Consider the following 17,275-nt stretch of genomic DNA (forward strand, 5'->3'; position numbering starts at 1 on the left):
TTAGTTCAAATGTTTTTTTATTTTTTTGGTATAGTAATTCTAGTTTTTTTTTGTATTTATGCTCGTGATATTTGGATTACTGAATACCATAGAAATAACATAAGAAGAACAGCATATGATTTAATTAATATCTTCATGGCTAATTAAATTAAATAGACCATATCACACATATTATGAATTGAATGCATGTTTCTATTTTTGTGTACGATTTCTTTGTGTTCTGATTTGATTTTTTGTGATAGTGTTCATAAAAGATGATGTTTTATCAATCTACTTTTGATCATTCTAATGCTTTTGAAAAAGGTGTAAGGCTATATCTACTAGAGTAACATTTTGTTGGATGACAACGTGCATGTTTACAAAGGCAAGTCAACGGTTCAGAAAAAAGGAAAAAAATTACCAAACAATGCCATAAGCTCCTTTACCGATGGGCATAATCGGTGGCTTATACTTTGCAGTAACTTCAAATATATTACCAAAAATATTGTATTGAATAAACCGGCCGCCGTGGCTTAACATCGCTGGGATGTTATCGATTCCGGCCACCGGCTGCGGCGGAGGAGCTGGTTGCTGCGCCGCCGCCGCGTCCGACATCACGGTGTCCGTTTGATGAGCTGGACCATCCATTTTGAAGAACAGTAAACCCTAAAATCAAATTTGTATTCAGTTGTTTTGCTGTGTATGTTTATATATGTGTCAGGAAAATGTGCGTGTTTTGGGGGGAAGTGAAGTTTGGTGTCAAACAGATCTGAATCGTGAAAGGTGATGAAGAGAAACACGAAGGCCGTTTGTTGTTTTGCTTTTGTCTTTTCTCATTAACAACTTATTAAACTAAATCTATGATCTGAACTAATATTATTTCCTCCTTTTCAATTTATGTAAAAATATTTGATTAAAATTTAAGAAAAAAATAAATATTATTCTTAAAATACCGAAAATAGCCAGTAAATCGCCTATACTGACTTCTCAACTGAAATTGGTCTTTGCACTTTCTTGTTTGCTATTAAGATAGTTAAATGAATGAAAATTTTAGAAGATTGAATTTGGAGAGTTCTATAAAAAAAAAACTATTTGTAAAGAGATAGAAACCATTTCTTACTTGGATACTCTTACAGGAAGAGAAGTACGAAACTTGGAAGAATGAATTAGAAAAAATAATAAAAAAAGAAGAGAGAGAAAAGAAAATTAAAGTTTACAAATCTGTCCAAATAAACATCCATCTCAGCAAAAAAAAAAAAGCCAAATAAATAGGCAGCCCATTAAACTTGTGATAAATTTTCATTTAGACATTTTAATTCATCGTCCTATTAGACACCTAACATATATAAGAAATGTGACTATTAATCATCTCATGCAACTGTCGTACAAGGAGTGGTTCATGAATTACTGAATTATTTTTCTCTCTCTACCCCTATTTCATTTTCAACATAACCCGCCAACATCTTCTTCTCCGGTCTTGACTACTCACTAGTTATCTATTACACTACTGCTACAAACTGAGAAATAATAGAAAAATAGAGTAGGTGAATGTGACTTATTACTTTCTCTTTCTTGAATAAAGAACTGAATAGAAAGGTTCTTCCTTGAAAAATTTTGTGCCAAAGAAAATGGATTAGAGCTACTCGATTCCTTCGGCTCTTTAAAAGAATGAAATCCAATTTGGATTGGAATCTGTACCTCCTTCGAAAACAACATAATAAATCATTTGCAAGATTTCAGGGTACTAATAGATGAATAACATCGATAGTTCACTAGCTTTTGAAGGTGACATTGACTGCCAAACTCCATAACCCTTTTCTCAATCTTTACTTTTATCTGCCTTTTTGCTCATAAGATTAGTCCGAAAATTCAAGTTGAAACTCTTCCACCAAGGAAGAATAAAGTATTAGACTTCTAGTCACTCTTTGTTTACTAACTCCATATATATCAGTATTGTCCTCTTTTACATGTGACGCACATGTACTGAAGTAAAAGCATAATTGAGAGCGAAATAGCAAGGCATTTTGTGAGCAATTTCTGTGAGATTTAAGAGTGTGATCTTGAAGCTATATGAACCAGATTGAAGAACCAGTTCTATAAAGAGGTTTATGAGTCTTTTTTTATTTCTAGTTCAAAGTGTAGTAGGCGTTTTGAGTTATACCTTTCAGCTTTTCTAGAAGCAAATTATACTAGGTAGTTGAGGTGTATCATTCAAGTTAGAGTTAACTTGAAGTAGTCGCAATAACCTTTCGTATGTTGCTACAAGGGTTAGAGTTAATCCTTAGGTTTGTAAGAAGTTGTAGACTCGAGTTGTATCTCTCAAGTTAGAGTTAACTTGAAGCTGTCGCAACAACATGTGGCTGGTTGTTACAAGGGTTAGAGGTAATTCTTAGACTTACAAGAGTTTTATAAACATTGTTGTTTGGCTCAGAGTTGTAATGGAGTTTTAAGAAAAATCCTACTGGGAAGTAGGTCGTGGTTTTCTCACTCTTTGAGCTGGGTATTTTCCACGTAAAAATCCTTGTGTTCTTTACTTTCCACATTATTTATTCCACAACTATTGTGTAAGGAACGCATAGAAGAACCAGGTCCTTTGATAATCCAGTGCACGCAAAAATTGGGCACCACACAACTCACCCCCTTCTTGTGTGGTATTGAAGTATAAAACTTCAATTGGTATTAGAGCAACTTATCCTTGAAGAGGATAACACCTTAGAAAAAGATCAAGATGAGTGCACTACCTAAAAATTGTAAAGAGAAATCCACCACTAGGCTACCACTATCCAATGATCACTACTATTCTTTGTGGAAGGGGAGGAGAAGATATGATGACCGATGAATGCTTAAAATATGGTAAAAAGAACCACATGATCAAAAACTTTCCTATATGGGAAGTCATGTGGTAAAAGGAGAGATCTAAAAGAAGAAATAGAAAGAAGGGACAAGTTCATGTTAAGAAGAAATATAACAAAAAGCCATCCAAAGCAATGGTTGTTGCTTGGGAAGACAGTTCAGATAAGGACATTGATGATGATGCTGATACTGAATGAGCTCTTATAGCAATTAAAGAATCTGAAGATGAACCTGATGAAGAATCCAAGATATGTTTTTTGGACCTAAAGGATAAAATTAAATTCCTTTAATTTATGAATCTAAGAGTATAAGTTCTGAAAAAGGACATTTGTCGAAGGAGTGTGTCATTTGAAAGCAAAGTGCAAAAACCTAGAACTTAGGGCTTGTGAAACTGAAAATGTTGTGTTAAAGAACCAGGTTCTTGCACTTGACACAGGTTCCTTTACTTCTAGTTATTATTATCTCATTACTCTGCCCCGGCACTGATTGTAGCATTTTTTACTCGAGGGTGACCAACCTTCAAGGCCAAGATTGTACAACTTGTGTGGTTTGCATTTACTTCTTTTATCATTAATTTCAATTTTAATCTGATTTCTCATTTTGTATCAAATTAAATCACGTATTCTTAAAACCACGTATAAATTCAATTATTATCCGATTTTGAGGGTAAACATACATACACACACATATATATATATATATATAAGTGAAAAGCCCTTAAGTCAAAAGTTAAATTACTTTAATGCCCTTTTTATTAATCTAAATACCTATTTTTAAAAGTTTAAAAAATTGAAAAATTAACGCCTATAACAAACTCCTTGACTGTCACAACGCTTCATGTACAGTCCATTCTAAAGCATACTATTCAGTATTAACTGACGCCTACAAACAGCATATTCTAAGCCAACACTTCATAAAGAAAAATGCTTTTGCACAAACTCCGCAATTTTCTGTCAGAGTCCAACCAATTGAAATAATTGGCACAATCTTTTTTAAAACAGTCATGGATCTAAATCTTCTTTAATCATTGATATTCTGTGGTTGCTTAGTTCAAATGTTTTTTTATTTTTTTGGTATAGTAATTCTAGTTTTTTTTTGTATTTATGCTCGTGATATTTGGATTACTGAATACCATAGAAATAACATAAGAAGAACAGCATATGATTTAATTAATATCTTCATGGCTAATTAAATTAAATAGACCATATCACACATATTATGAATTGAATGCATGTTTCTATTTTTGTGTACGATTTCTTTGTGTTCTGATTTGATTTTTTGTGATAGTGTTCATAAAAGATGATGTTTTATCAATCTACTTTTGATCATTCTAATGCTTTTGAAAAAGGTGTAAGGCTATATCTACTAGAGTAACATTTTGTTGGATGACAACGTGCATGTTTGTAACTTTGGATATTGTTCACGGGGTTTCTTAGCAACCTTTTAATATTAGCTTTTCTAAGGGAAAAAGAAAAAGAAAATACGCTTTCAAATATTTTAATTAGAAGATGGAGCAGATCGAATTTATCTAAAATCAATATGCACTTTTCATAAGCTTGATGAAAGCGATAGAACAAAGGAGACTATGGAACGTGAAAATTTAGGCAACGCATCAAGTTTACTTAATCTACAGAGGATGCGTAGAGAATCTCCTACTTTTATTAGAGCATATTCTCATATGTTTTACAGTTTTAGTCTGATTTTATTTACTGTATTAGCATTAAATTGAATTAGAAATCAATGCAACACACCTTCTCGATAATATAGTAGAATCAAAAATTTTGTGGAGGTGTTTACCCGAAAAATGGATAGAGTTGAATTTATACGCAGTTCCGAGGATATGTGACGTAACTTAACACAAAATGCAAGGGTAAATAAAAATATAAATATAAATTGAGGAGAATGCAAAGTAGATAAGGTTATCAGGAACCATGAATCTTAGGATTCAACCAATAGAATCAGTCTAAGAAATCTGAAAGAAAATGATTCTTTATTGTAGAAGTTTACATGTTGGCTGCCCGCTGGCCCTGCTTGAGATGCCATTCTAACAGGGTCATCGTCGTGACTTTTGACCCCTGCAATTTTGCTTTTTTGCATGTAACATGTATAACAGAAAATAGAAACATAGTCAAGGAACACTGTCTACTTGTTCATTCATATTTCCTATTCCTATTTCCGTTTATTTTGTGTTGCTTCTGCTATCTTTCAAGAATTTTACTAACTTGAATGTCACAATAGACTCCAAATACACCAGCCATAGCCCAAACTAACAAATCGTTGTTTGATTGCGCGTGCAATGTATCATTGATGAGCAACTGACCCTTGACAGAAATATTTCCTATTTCCAATTTGCTTACCTTCGTGGTGCTATTGAGTAAATGGACTTAACATAAATATACCTTGGTTCCTATTTGTTTTTACCTGAATAACTTCGTTGATGAATTAATAACCCTTTGAAACTTTCTTCTCTCTCCATGCATTCTTCACCACATTTGCAATCAATATTTGGATGTGCGTCACCCCTTTCTCATCATCAACCTTTCCAAGGTTAAAACTTGAATGACATATCTAATTAAGCAAGCAAGGAAATCTTACCAGCTTCTAAACATCATTTTCTGAATCTAAAAATAGTGAGAGTGAAAATAGAAAAAAAAGGGGCAGCCCAGTGCACTAAACTCCCGCTATGCGCGGGTCCCGGAAGGGCGGACCACAAAAGTCTAATGTATGCAGTCTTACCCTGCATTTATGCAAGAGGCTATTTCCACGGCCCGAACCCCCGGCCTCCCGGTCACATGGCAGCAGCTTTACCAGTTACGCCAAGGCTCCCTTCAGAGGGTGAAAATAGAGAATCAAGAAAATCAATATCAAATCTAAGAGACAAGAGGGGGTTACTCCGATGGTCGGCATATCGAGTCACCAAAGGAGCGATAGCTCCAACAAAGGGGAATCAAGTGGGGGGAATTAAAAAAAAACTCTAAGAGGAATGAAAAAGATGCATAGTTGGAGGTCAAAGTAATCTACTAGTGAGAACGAAGAGCAAGATGGTTCTTTGTTGCTTTCAAGATCATTTGGGATCATGAAAAGCTTTTACTGTTTGACATGTACATAGTCGTATTTATGACCTGTCTGTACTGGTAGGTGTGCTATGATGCAACTGCATATCATCATTTCTTGAGGTAAAGTTTTGTATCCAGTTCTTGAATGAGATACTGAATTCAACCTCTACAAATGCTACAAGGACTGTATGATTAAAGCACCCAGCTGACAATAATGAACTAATACTTGTTTTAACTTGAGGAGAAAAAGGAAAAAAAAAAAAAAAGGAAGAGGAACATTGCATGATTTTCTTCTCCCACAAGTATTATTGTTCACATTCAATTTGGCACAAGGTATTAGATATTTCATAAACATAGTGTGATTTTCTTCTCTCACATGTAGTTTTATCTATTCAAATTCAAGTGGTTTTGGCATCAATTAAGGAGGTTCAAAAGGATTATATTTTCATTCAATCATTAAAGGGTAGAAATGAGGTTTGCACACTGTCCACTTTTACTTCCTAATTAATAAGGTTCAACATCACTCCTGTCACCCAAAGCCTAAAGGAATATCCTTCCTCTCTCCCACTCACAAACTCATTATGAATCCTTACAATTGTTTCAATATTTAATAAAAAGGTCTAGTACACATGATATGCATATGAAGATTTCAGGTGCTAACTATAATGTAGCATGTTCACAGGATTGCTCATTAGATATCAGGAAAGTATTAGAACCCAGTTTTTTCTGGAGGGGGTTCCTCGGGACAGTAACCAGTATCGAAGCATAAAAAGCACTTATTGCGGGTAAATAAATAAAATACTGTGGCAGCAAGATTACATATTCAATACCCAAATCGCCTAGTAGAAGTTCAGTGTAATAAACAGTACCGATACAAGTAAACAACCTCTTAAAATACATCAAACAATTGTCATACACAGATCATGCTACATAAATTAAAGCGTTCAAAAAGAACACCATCCAGGCATCAGGTGGAAAAGACGTGTATATACATGGAAAAATAAACCACCTGATTGCATAAAAAATGAAAGTCACACAGACATTTCCAACAGCAAATGAGTACTCACATGTGCTGGTATTCAGGATTAAATGCAAGACCCTCCCTGTAAATCAGCTCTTTCATTTGTTCCTCAGTAAGGGCATGCTGTTCAAAATCGAAGTTAAAAGGAGTCATGCAAACGGGCTCGTCGCTAATATCATGAAGCGATGTTAGGTAAGGATGTGCAAGCGCATCTTCAACTGAAACCAAAAACAAAATGCAGAGTAGAGGAATCAGTATGTAGCGAAGACGTATGCTGTTAAACAAGGCAAATATGGAGATTTGATTGCAGTGTCACTTCTGATAAGTAAAACAACAACATACCCAGTATATTCCTACACATGGGGTCTGGGGAGGGTAGTGTCGTGTGTACGCGGACCTTACTCCTAGCTAGTGAAGGTAGAGAGGTTGTTTCCAATAGACCCTCGGCTTAGAAAAGTAGGGAGAAGAAGAAGAAGAGGGAGAAAAAGAAGAAGAAAAAGAAAAAAGAGGGGGGGTGGGGGGTGGGGGGGGGGGGGGAGAACATAATAAGTAGCACCAAAATAGTAACAACAGAAGAATACGATCACTGAAACAAACTAAACAACATGATGTAATACAAATCTAAGAGATAAGAAAGTACATGCGTGCTACTAGTACTACTGCTAACCTTCTACCCTAATACTCGACCTCCACACCCTCCTATCAAGGGTCATGTCCTCAGTGATCTGAAGCCGCGCCATGTACTGCCTAATCACCTCTCCCCAGTATTTCTTAGGTCTGCCTCAAACCCGTGGTCAACCTCTCACCTCTTAATAGGAGCGTCAACGCTTCTCCTCTTAACATGCCTGAACCATCTCAGCCTCGACTCCCGCATCTTGTCATCCACGGAGGCCTCTTACTTTGTCCCGAATAACTTCATTCCTAATCTTATCCCTCCTGGTACTTCCACACATCCTCATTTCTGCTACTTTCATCTTCTGCACATGGAGTTCTTGACTGGCCAACACTCCGCCCCATATAGCAGAGTTGGTCAAACCACCACTCTGCAAATATTATATGATAACTGCCGAGGATAAAAAAATATTATATGATAACTGTGAAGACCAAAAGATGGAGGTGTCACGACCCAAGCATGGCACGTATTGTCCGTTTTGGGCCTAGGCCCGCACGGATTTGTCTTTTGGGCTACGCCACATCGAGCCGCAATAGCACGCGTACCATGTGAACTTGTGGCGTGCCTTATATAGCTCTTCACTTTCCTCTCCCATTTCGATGTGGGATTCGCCCAAGCTGACATGTGCACCTCTTCTTCAGAAGCATGCCGGCCCCACTTGACCCACCCTCATCAGCCCACCCTCCGTCATGGGCGTCACAGGAGGCTAGCCATAACGCCTTTCCAAATTCAAATCATGCCGCAAATCACTTAAAGCAGTAGCAGTATACTACAAAACGCAGTTCATTACTTGAGAGACCAAGAAAACCACACAGTACCCACAGAATAAATAGTAGCACTTTCCCAGGCCAGCATATAGTCCACAAAAGATCATACTATTCTATGTTTAACAATTCTCAGTTCTTAGTTCGTGCTCAGAATGTTTCAGATAACTTATCAGAAATTCTTTTTTCTTTTTTTCTTTTTTGATAAAGTGGAAACTCTATAGCAATTCCAGCCAATATTAGGGCCTAGCCGCCTAGGGTAGGGTGTGGCTCATCAAATCCTTTGATATAGAAGGCGTCTTAAGATTTCAAGAATACTAAGCTAGAGCACTGCTGGCGAGGACTGAAATATGGTTGCACTGTCAGCCATCCAAGGTGAGGCCACCCCATCATGTTTGTCCTTTATTTATTTGTTTTTTTTTCTTCTCCTTAGAGTTAGTTGATCTTATATTAAAGCATGTTTCAACCCGACTTTCACTGGGGACAGCCTTTATCCGATACCTTGGTGAATTGTTTTAGCCTAGCCAGTAGGCTGGTCTTTCCTTGGCCCGTTCAAACTCTTCTGTCCGTCCCATCTAAAACCCTTGAATAAGTGCCCAATCATTCTTTGGATGACTCACGGTCGGAAGAGTTTGTAACTGAGTTCTTCTTGTTGATAAAGAGGTGGGACATACACTTAATAAGAAATAAAGAGGTGGACAATATGATTGCCACAAGATGGAAGGTACAGAGAGAAAAGACATATTTCCTCTCATCTCCTAATCAAAATTCTTTAATTCGAGAAGCAACATATTTCAACAGCCTAGGTAGGACAAACAATTATTCACAAAACAAACATGTTATTCACACACACCCTTGAACGTATCATGGAAATTATAGGCCATGTTAGTTTCTAGTCTTTAGAGAAATAATTATTTTTTGGTATAAAGATCAGTTTTGCTTTTTGTTCCTACCCATGAGTATCTAATCAAGATTAAAATTACAGCAGTTGCTATTTGTCACAAGTAGCTATTTTCTGCAGGAATGCTATGGCTGCCTAAAGAGCATGGATGGTTATGTCTTATGATTAATATTATAATCTAGAAAGCTTTACTTGTATTATGGTTAAGGACAGAAACTCCCTTCATCTCAGTACTAAAAAACAATTTGCTCGTTCCACTTTTCCGTATATTTGCTCCTTCCACTTTATAATTCATCTTCACACATCTCTGTACTGATCATGCTCATATGTGCAACCAATTTCCAGAAACAGTTTCACTCTTGTTCCAGAAATTAATTTTGTTTCATCCTTTCTAACTAAGCAGATTTCCAATCTTACTAGCATCGGCAGGAATAATAAATCAAAATACGCCTGTTTTCTTCCATAGGCATGCAATGACGCTAAACTTCCCATATTCCTCCAAAAGTTTGAATGATAATCTAATACGTCCGGGAAATAAATTTTCACTACCACATGGTATGGGCCAAAATTAGGTATCTAAACTCGGCGCTTGAGAGAATTGATACCTTAATACCTTGCCAAAAGGAAGATAAATAAGTACTTAGAATGGAGCAAACTCATTGTGTTTTTGCGTTTTTCTTAAGGTAAATAATTTAATTAGAAGCAAATCGAAATGGGAGTAAACCCCTAGCATCAACAACAACAAAATAACCACTATTTACAATAATAAGCTGCATGTCAAAGCAATCTGTGGATTGTTAGAGGATTATTGTTATCCGTCAAGTATAATTATGAGAAGGTAAGAATCCTACCATAGTATATAGATTAGAGGATATTCTTTTGGGGGTGATCTCCCACGAATATCATCACGTAGTAACTTTATTTGTCTGACAAGTGGATAAATATACATACTAGCAAAGGCACGCAAGTATATTTCAGCTTATACGAAACGAGTTACTTAAGCAACTATATTTCAGCTTATACGAAACGAGTTACCGGATTTAGAAAACTTCCCAAGACCTAGAAGATCGCATTTGAACTTGTGAAAACTTCAAACGTAAGGGATGGCCTAACAGTGGCAGAAATGGCCAAGCCTCTTCCATCTCTTCTTCTTCCTAAATTTCCACCACACCACTCAAGAGCCAAGCTCTCCGCGACCAAACCCCAGTAAATTTCTCCGGCAACCGATCCCCCACGCGCCTGACTTTCCAGCGAGTCTCAGCCACGCGCCGGCGCGTGTGGCCTTTTCCGTCGACTTTTCAATTTTTGTCCTTCAGACAGCCTCTTCGCGAGGTATTTCCGAGCCATCCCGTGCCAGTTTCATCAAATTCCGACGACTTTTTCTTTTTCCGGCCTTAAAACCCCAGTTCTTTTTCTCTTTCAGACAGTAGTACGAGGAAACATTCCTCTCTTGTGTCTCCACCCACTGTGAATACTGTTATTCCAACAATTGAGGTTTTTCCGGCCAGCTTTTCCGGGACAGCCGCATTTAGAATATGATGGATTGTACAGAGAGAAACTCTTTTTTCTCTCTAGAATCCAGAAAACTGGAAAACATGTCGTTTATGAAAGCTGTCTCTTGGCCATCCCTAGAACTTGGGGGAAGATGCCATCGAAAGCTCGACGTAGGACAGGAGCCGCACTTCACGCTGTCCGAGGAGCACACTCTCAGACGCAAGGGTTTCTTGGAATCTAGTCTCATTGGTTCTTTCTCCAAATGGGTTGGTTCTCCGGAGGCTGTTAGAAACTAGGCAGCAAAGGCATGGAACGTCAAGGACGGGCTAAAAATATCGCAATTGGGGGACACTCAATATCTTTTTCGTTTTGTTGACAAGTCTCAAGCTTCGAAAATTCTTGTCAGAGGAAATAGGTGATTCGATGGGAACTTTTTAAATCTAGACAGATGGGTGGAGCATGATGGGTGTCTTGACCCTCGCTTCACTGGCGAAACATTGGTGGTCAACATGGTGGGTCTCCCGGTGCATCTTTGGTGTCTTAACCTATTCAAGAAGATAGGGGAAATCTGTGGGGGTTTTATTACTTCTAGTTATTATTATCTCATTACTCTGCCCCGGCACTGATTGTAGCATTTTTTACTCGAGGGTGACCAACCTTCAAGGCCAAGATTGTACAACTTGTGTGGTTTGCATTTACTTCTTTTATCATTAATTTCAATTTTAATCTGATTTCTCATTTTGTATCAACTTAAATCACGTATTCTTAAAACCACGTATAAATTCAATTATTATCCGATTTTGAGGGTAAACATACATACACACACACATATATATATATATATATATATATATATATATATAAAAGTGAAAAGCCCTTAAGTCAAAAGTTAAATTACTTTAATGCCCTTTTTATTAATCTAAATACCTATTTTTAAAAGTTTAAAAAATTGAAAAATTAACGCCTATAACAAACTCCTTGACTGTCACAACGCTTCATGTACAGTCCATTCTAAAGCATACTATTCAGTATTAACTGACGCCTACAAACAGCATATTCTAAGCCAACACTTCATAAAGAAAAATGCTTTTGCACAAACTCCGCAATTTTCTGTCAGAGTCCAACCAATTGAAATAATTGGCACAATCTTTTTTAAAACAGTCATGGATCTAAATCTTCTTTAATCATTGATATTCTGTGGTTGCTTAGTTCAAATGTTTTTTTATTTTTTTGGTATAGTAATTCTAGTTTTTTTTTGTATTTATGCTCGTGATATTTGGATTACTGAATACCATAGAAATAACATAAGAAGAACAGCATATGATTTAATTAATATCTTCATGGCTAATTAAATTAAATAGACCATATCACACATATTATGAATTGAATGCATGTTTCTATTTTTGTGTACGATTTCTTTGTGTTCTGATTTGATTTTTTGTGATAGTGTTCATAAAAGATGATGTTTTATCAATCTACTTTTGATCATTCTAATGCTTTTGAAAAAGGTGTAAGGCTATATCTACTAGAGTAACATTTTGTTGGATGACAACGTGCATGTTTACAAAGGCAAGTCAACGGTTCAGAAAAAAGGAAAAAAATTACCAAACAATGCCATAAGCTCCTTTACCGATGGGCATAATCGGTGGCTTATACTTTGCAGTAACTTCAAATATATTACCAAAAATATTGTATTGAATAAACCGGCCGCCGTGGCTTAACATCGCTGGGATGTTATCGATTCCGGCCACCGGCTGCGGCGGAGGAGCTGGTTGCTGCGCCGCCGCCGCGTCCGACATCACGGTGTCCGTTTGATGAGCTGGACCATCCATTTTGAAGAACAGTAAACCCTAAAATCAAATTTGTATTCAGTTGTTTTGCTGTGTATGTTTATATATGTGTCAGGAAAATGTGCGTGTTTTGGGGGGAAGTGAAGTTTGGTGTCAAACAGATCTGAATCGTGAAAGGTGATGAAGAGAAACACGAAGGCCGTTTGTTGTTTTGCTTTTGTCTTTTCTCATTAACAACTTATTAAACTAAATCTATGATCTGAACTAATATTATTTCCTCCTTTTCAATTTATGTAAAAATATTTGATTAAAATTTAAGAAAAAAATAAATATTATTCTTAAAATACCGAAAATAGCCAGTAAATCGCCTATACTGACTTCTCAACTGAAATTGGTCTTTGCACTTTCTTGTTTGCTATTAAGATAGTTAAATGAATGAAAATTTTAGAAGATTGAATTTGGAGAGTTCTATAAAAAAAAAACTATTTGTAAAGAGATAGAAACCATTTCTTACTTGGATACTCTTACAGGAAGAGAAGTACGAAACTTGGAAGAATGAATTAGAAAAAATAATAAAAAAAGAAGAGAGAGAAAAGAAAATTAAAGTTTACAAATCTGTCCAAATAAACATCCATCTCAGCAAAAAAAAAAAAGCCAAATAAATAGGCAGCCCATTAAACTTGTGATAAATTTTCATTTAGACATTTTAATTCATCGTCCTATTAGACACCTAACATATATAAGAAATGTGACTATTAATCATCTCATGCAACTGTCGTACAAGGAGTGGTTCATGAATTACTGAATTATTTTTCTCTCTCTACCCCTATTTCATTTTCAACATAACCCGCCAACATCTTCTTCTCCGGTCTTGACTACTCACTAGTTATCTATTACACTACTGCTACAAACTGAGAAATAATAGAAAAATAGAGTAGGTGAATGTGACTTATTACTTTCTCTTTCTTGAATAAAGAACTGAATAGAAAGGTTCTTCCTTGAAAAATTTTGTGCCAAAGAAAATGGATTAGAGCTACTCGATTCCTTCGGCTCTTTAAAAGAATGAAATCCAATTTGGATTGGAATCTGTACCTCCTTCGAAAACAACATAATAAATCATTTGCAAGATTTCAGGGTACTAATAGATGAATAACATCGATAGTTCACTAGCTTTTGAAGGTGACATTGACTGCCAAACTCCATAACCCTTTTCTCAATCTTTACTTTTATCTGCCTTTTTGCTCATAAGATTAGTCCGAAAATTCAAGTTGAAACTCTTCCACCAAGGAAGAATAAAGTATTAGACTTCTAGTCACTCTTTGTTTACTAACTCCATATATATCAGTATTGTCCTCTTTTACATGTGACGCACATGTACTGAAGTAAAAGCATAATTGAGAGCGAAATAGCAAGGCATTTTGTGAGCAATTTCTGTGAGATTTAAGAGTGTGATCTTGAAGCTATATGAACCAGATTGAAGAACCAGTTCTATAAAGAGGTTTATGAGTCTTTTTTTATTTCTAGTTCAAAGTGTAGTAGGCGTTTTGAGTTATACCTTTCAGCTTTTCTAGAAGCAAATTATACTAGGTAGTTGAGGTGTATCATTCAAGTTAGAGTTAACTTGAAGTAGTCGCAATAACCTTTCGTATGTTGCTACAAGGGTTAGAGTTAATCCTTAGGTTTGTAAGAAGTTGTAGACTCGAGTTGTATCTCTCAAGTTAGAGTTAACTTGAAGCTGTCGCAACAACATGTGGCTGGTTGTTACAAGGGTTAGAGGTAATTCTTAGACTTACAAGAGTTTTATAAACATTGTTGTTTGGCTCAGAGTTGTAATGGAGTTTTAAGAAAAATCCTACTGGGAAGTAGGTCGTGGTTTTCTCACTCTTTGAGCTGGGTATTTTCCACGTAAAAATCCTTGTGTTCTTTACTTTCCACATTATTTATTCCACAACTATTGTGTAAGGAACGCATAGAAGAACCAGGTCCTTTGATAATCCAGTGCACGCAAAAATTGGGCACCACACAACTCACCCCCTTCTTGTGTGGTATTGAAGTATAAAACTTCAATTGGTATTAGAGCAACTTATCCTTGAAGAGGATAACACCTTAGAAAAAGATCAAGATGAGTGCACTACCTAAAAATTGTAAAGAGAAATCCACCACTAGGCTACCACTATCCAATGATCACTACTATTCTTTGTGGAAGGGGAGGAGAAGATATGATGACCGATGAATGCTTAAAATATGGTAAAAAGAACCACATGATCAAAAACTTTCCTATATGGGAAGTCATGTGGTAAAAGGAGAGATCTAAAAGAAGAAATAGAAAGAAGGGACAAGTTCATGTTAAGAAGAAATATAACAAAAAGCCATCCAAAGCAATGGTTGTTGCTTGGGAAGACAGTTCAGATAAGGACATTGATGATGATGCTGATACTGAATGAGCTCTTATAGCAATTAAAGAATCTGAAGATGAACCTGATGAAGAATCCAAGATATGTTTTTTGGACCTAAAGGATAAAATTAAATTCCTTTAATTTATGAATCTAAGAGTATAAGTTCTGAAAAAGGACATTTGTCGAAGGAGTGTGTCATTTGAAAGCAAAGTGCAAAAACCTAGAACTTAGGGCTTGTGAAACTGAAAATGTTGTGTTAAAGAACCAGGTTCTTGCACTTGACACAGGTTCCTTTACTTCTAGTTATTATTATCTCATTACTCTGCCCCGGCACTGATTGTAGCATTTTTTACTCGAGGGTGACCAACCTTCAAGGCCAAGATTGTACAACTTGTGTGGTTTGCATTTACTTCTTTTATCATTAATTTCAATTTTAATCTGATTTCTCATTTTGTATCAAATTAAATCACGTATTCTTAAAACCACGTATAAATTCAATTATTATCCGATTTTGAGGGTAAACATACATACACACACATATATATATATATATATAAGTGAAAAGCCCTTAAGTCAAAAGTTAAATTACTTTAATGCCCTTTTTATTAATCTAAATACCTATTTTTAAAAGTTTAAAAAATTGAAAAATTAACGCCTATAACAAACTCCTTGACTGTCACAACGCTTCATGTACAGTCCATTCTAAAGCATACTATTCAGTATTAACTGACGCCTACAAACAGCATATTCTAAGCCAACACTTCATAAAGAAAAATGCTTTTGCACAAACTCCGCAATTTTCTGTCAGAGTCCAACCAATTGAAATAATTGGCACAATCTTTTTTAAAACAGTCATGGATCTAAATCTTCTTTAATCATTGATATTCTGTGGTTGCTTAGTTCAAATGTTTTTTTATTTTTTTGGTATAGTAATTCTAGTTTTTTTTTGTATTTATGCTCGTGATATTTGGATTACTGAATACCATAGAAATAACATAAGAAGAACAGCATATGATTTAATTAATATCTTCATGGCTAATTAAATTAAATAGACCATATCACACATATTATGAATTGAATGCATGTTTCTATTTTTGTGTACGATTTCTTTGTGTTCTGATTTGATTTTTTGTGATAGTGTTCATAAAAGATGATGTTTTATCAATCTACTTTTGATCATTCTAATGCTTTTGAAAAAGGTGTAAGGCTATATCTACTAGAGTAACATTTTGTTGGATGACAACGTGCATGTTTGTAACTTTGGATATTGTTCACGGGGTTTCTTAGCAACCTTTTAATATTAGCTTTTCTAAGGGAAAAAGAAAAAGAAAATACGCTTTCAAATATTTTAATTAGAAGATGGAGCAGATCGAATTTATCTAAAATCAATATGCACTTTTCATAAGCTTGATGAAAGCGATAGAACAAAGGAGACTATGGAACGTGAAAATTTAGGCAACGCATCAAGTTTACTTAATCTACAGAGGATGCGTAGAGAATCTCCTACTTTTATTAGAGCATATTCTCATATGTTTTACAGTTTTAGTCTGATTTTATTTACTGTATTAGCATTAAATTGAATTAGAAATCAATGCAACACACCTTCTCGATAATATAGTAGAATCAAAAATTTTGTGGAGGTGTTTACCCGAAAAATGGATAGAGTTGAATTTATACGCAGTTCCGAGGATATGTGACGTAACTTAACACAAAATGCAAGGGTAAATAAAAATATAAATATAAATTGAGGAGAATGCAAAGTAGATAAGGTTATCAGGAACCATGAATCTTAGGATTCAACCAATAGAATCAGTCTAAGAAATCTGAAAGAAAATGATTCTTTATTGTAGAAGTTTACATGTTGGCTGCCCGCTGGCCCTGCTTGAGATGCCATTCTAACAGGGTCATCGTCGTGACTTTTGACCCCTGCAATTTTGCTTTTTTGCATGTAACATGTATAACAGAAAATAGAAACATAGTCAAGGAACACTGTCTACTTGTTCATTCATATTTCCTATTCCTATTTCCGTTTATTTTGTGTTGCTTCTGCTATCTTTCAAGAATTTTACTAACTTGAATGTCACAATAGACTCCAAATACACCAGCCATAGCCCAAACTAACAAATCGTTGTTTGATTGCGCGTGCAATGTATCATTGATGAGCAACTGACCCTTGACAGAAATATTTCCTATTTCCAATTTGCTTACCTTCGTGGTGCTATTGAGTAAATGGACTTAACATAAATATACCTTGGTTCCTATTTGTTTTTACCTGAATAACTTCGTTGATGAATTAATAACCCTTTGAAACTTTCTTCTCTCTCCATGCATTCTTCACCACATTTGCA

Source organism: Nicotiana tomentosiformis, chromosome 12 (genome assembly GCF_000390325.3).
Source record: "Nicotiana tomentosiformis chromosome 12, ASM39032v3, whole genome shotgun sequence".
Classification (NCBI taxonomy): Eukaryota; Viridiplantae; Streptophyta; class Magnoliopsida; order Solanales; family Solanaceae; genus Nicotiana; species Nicotiana tomentosiformis.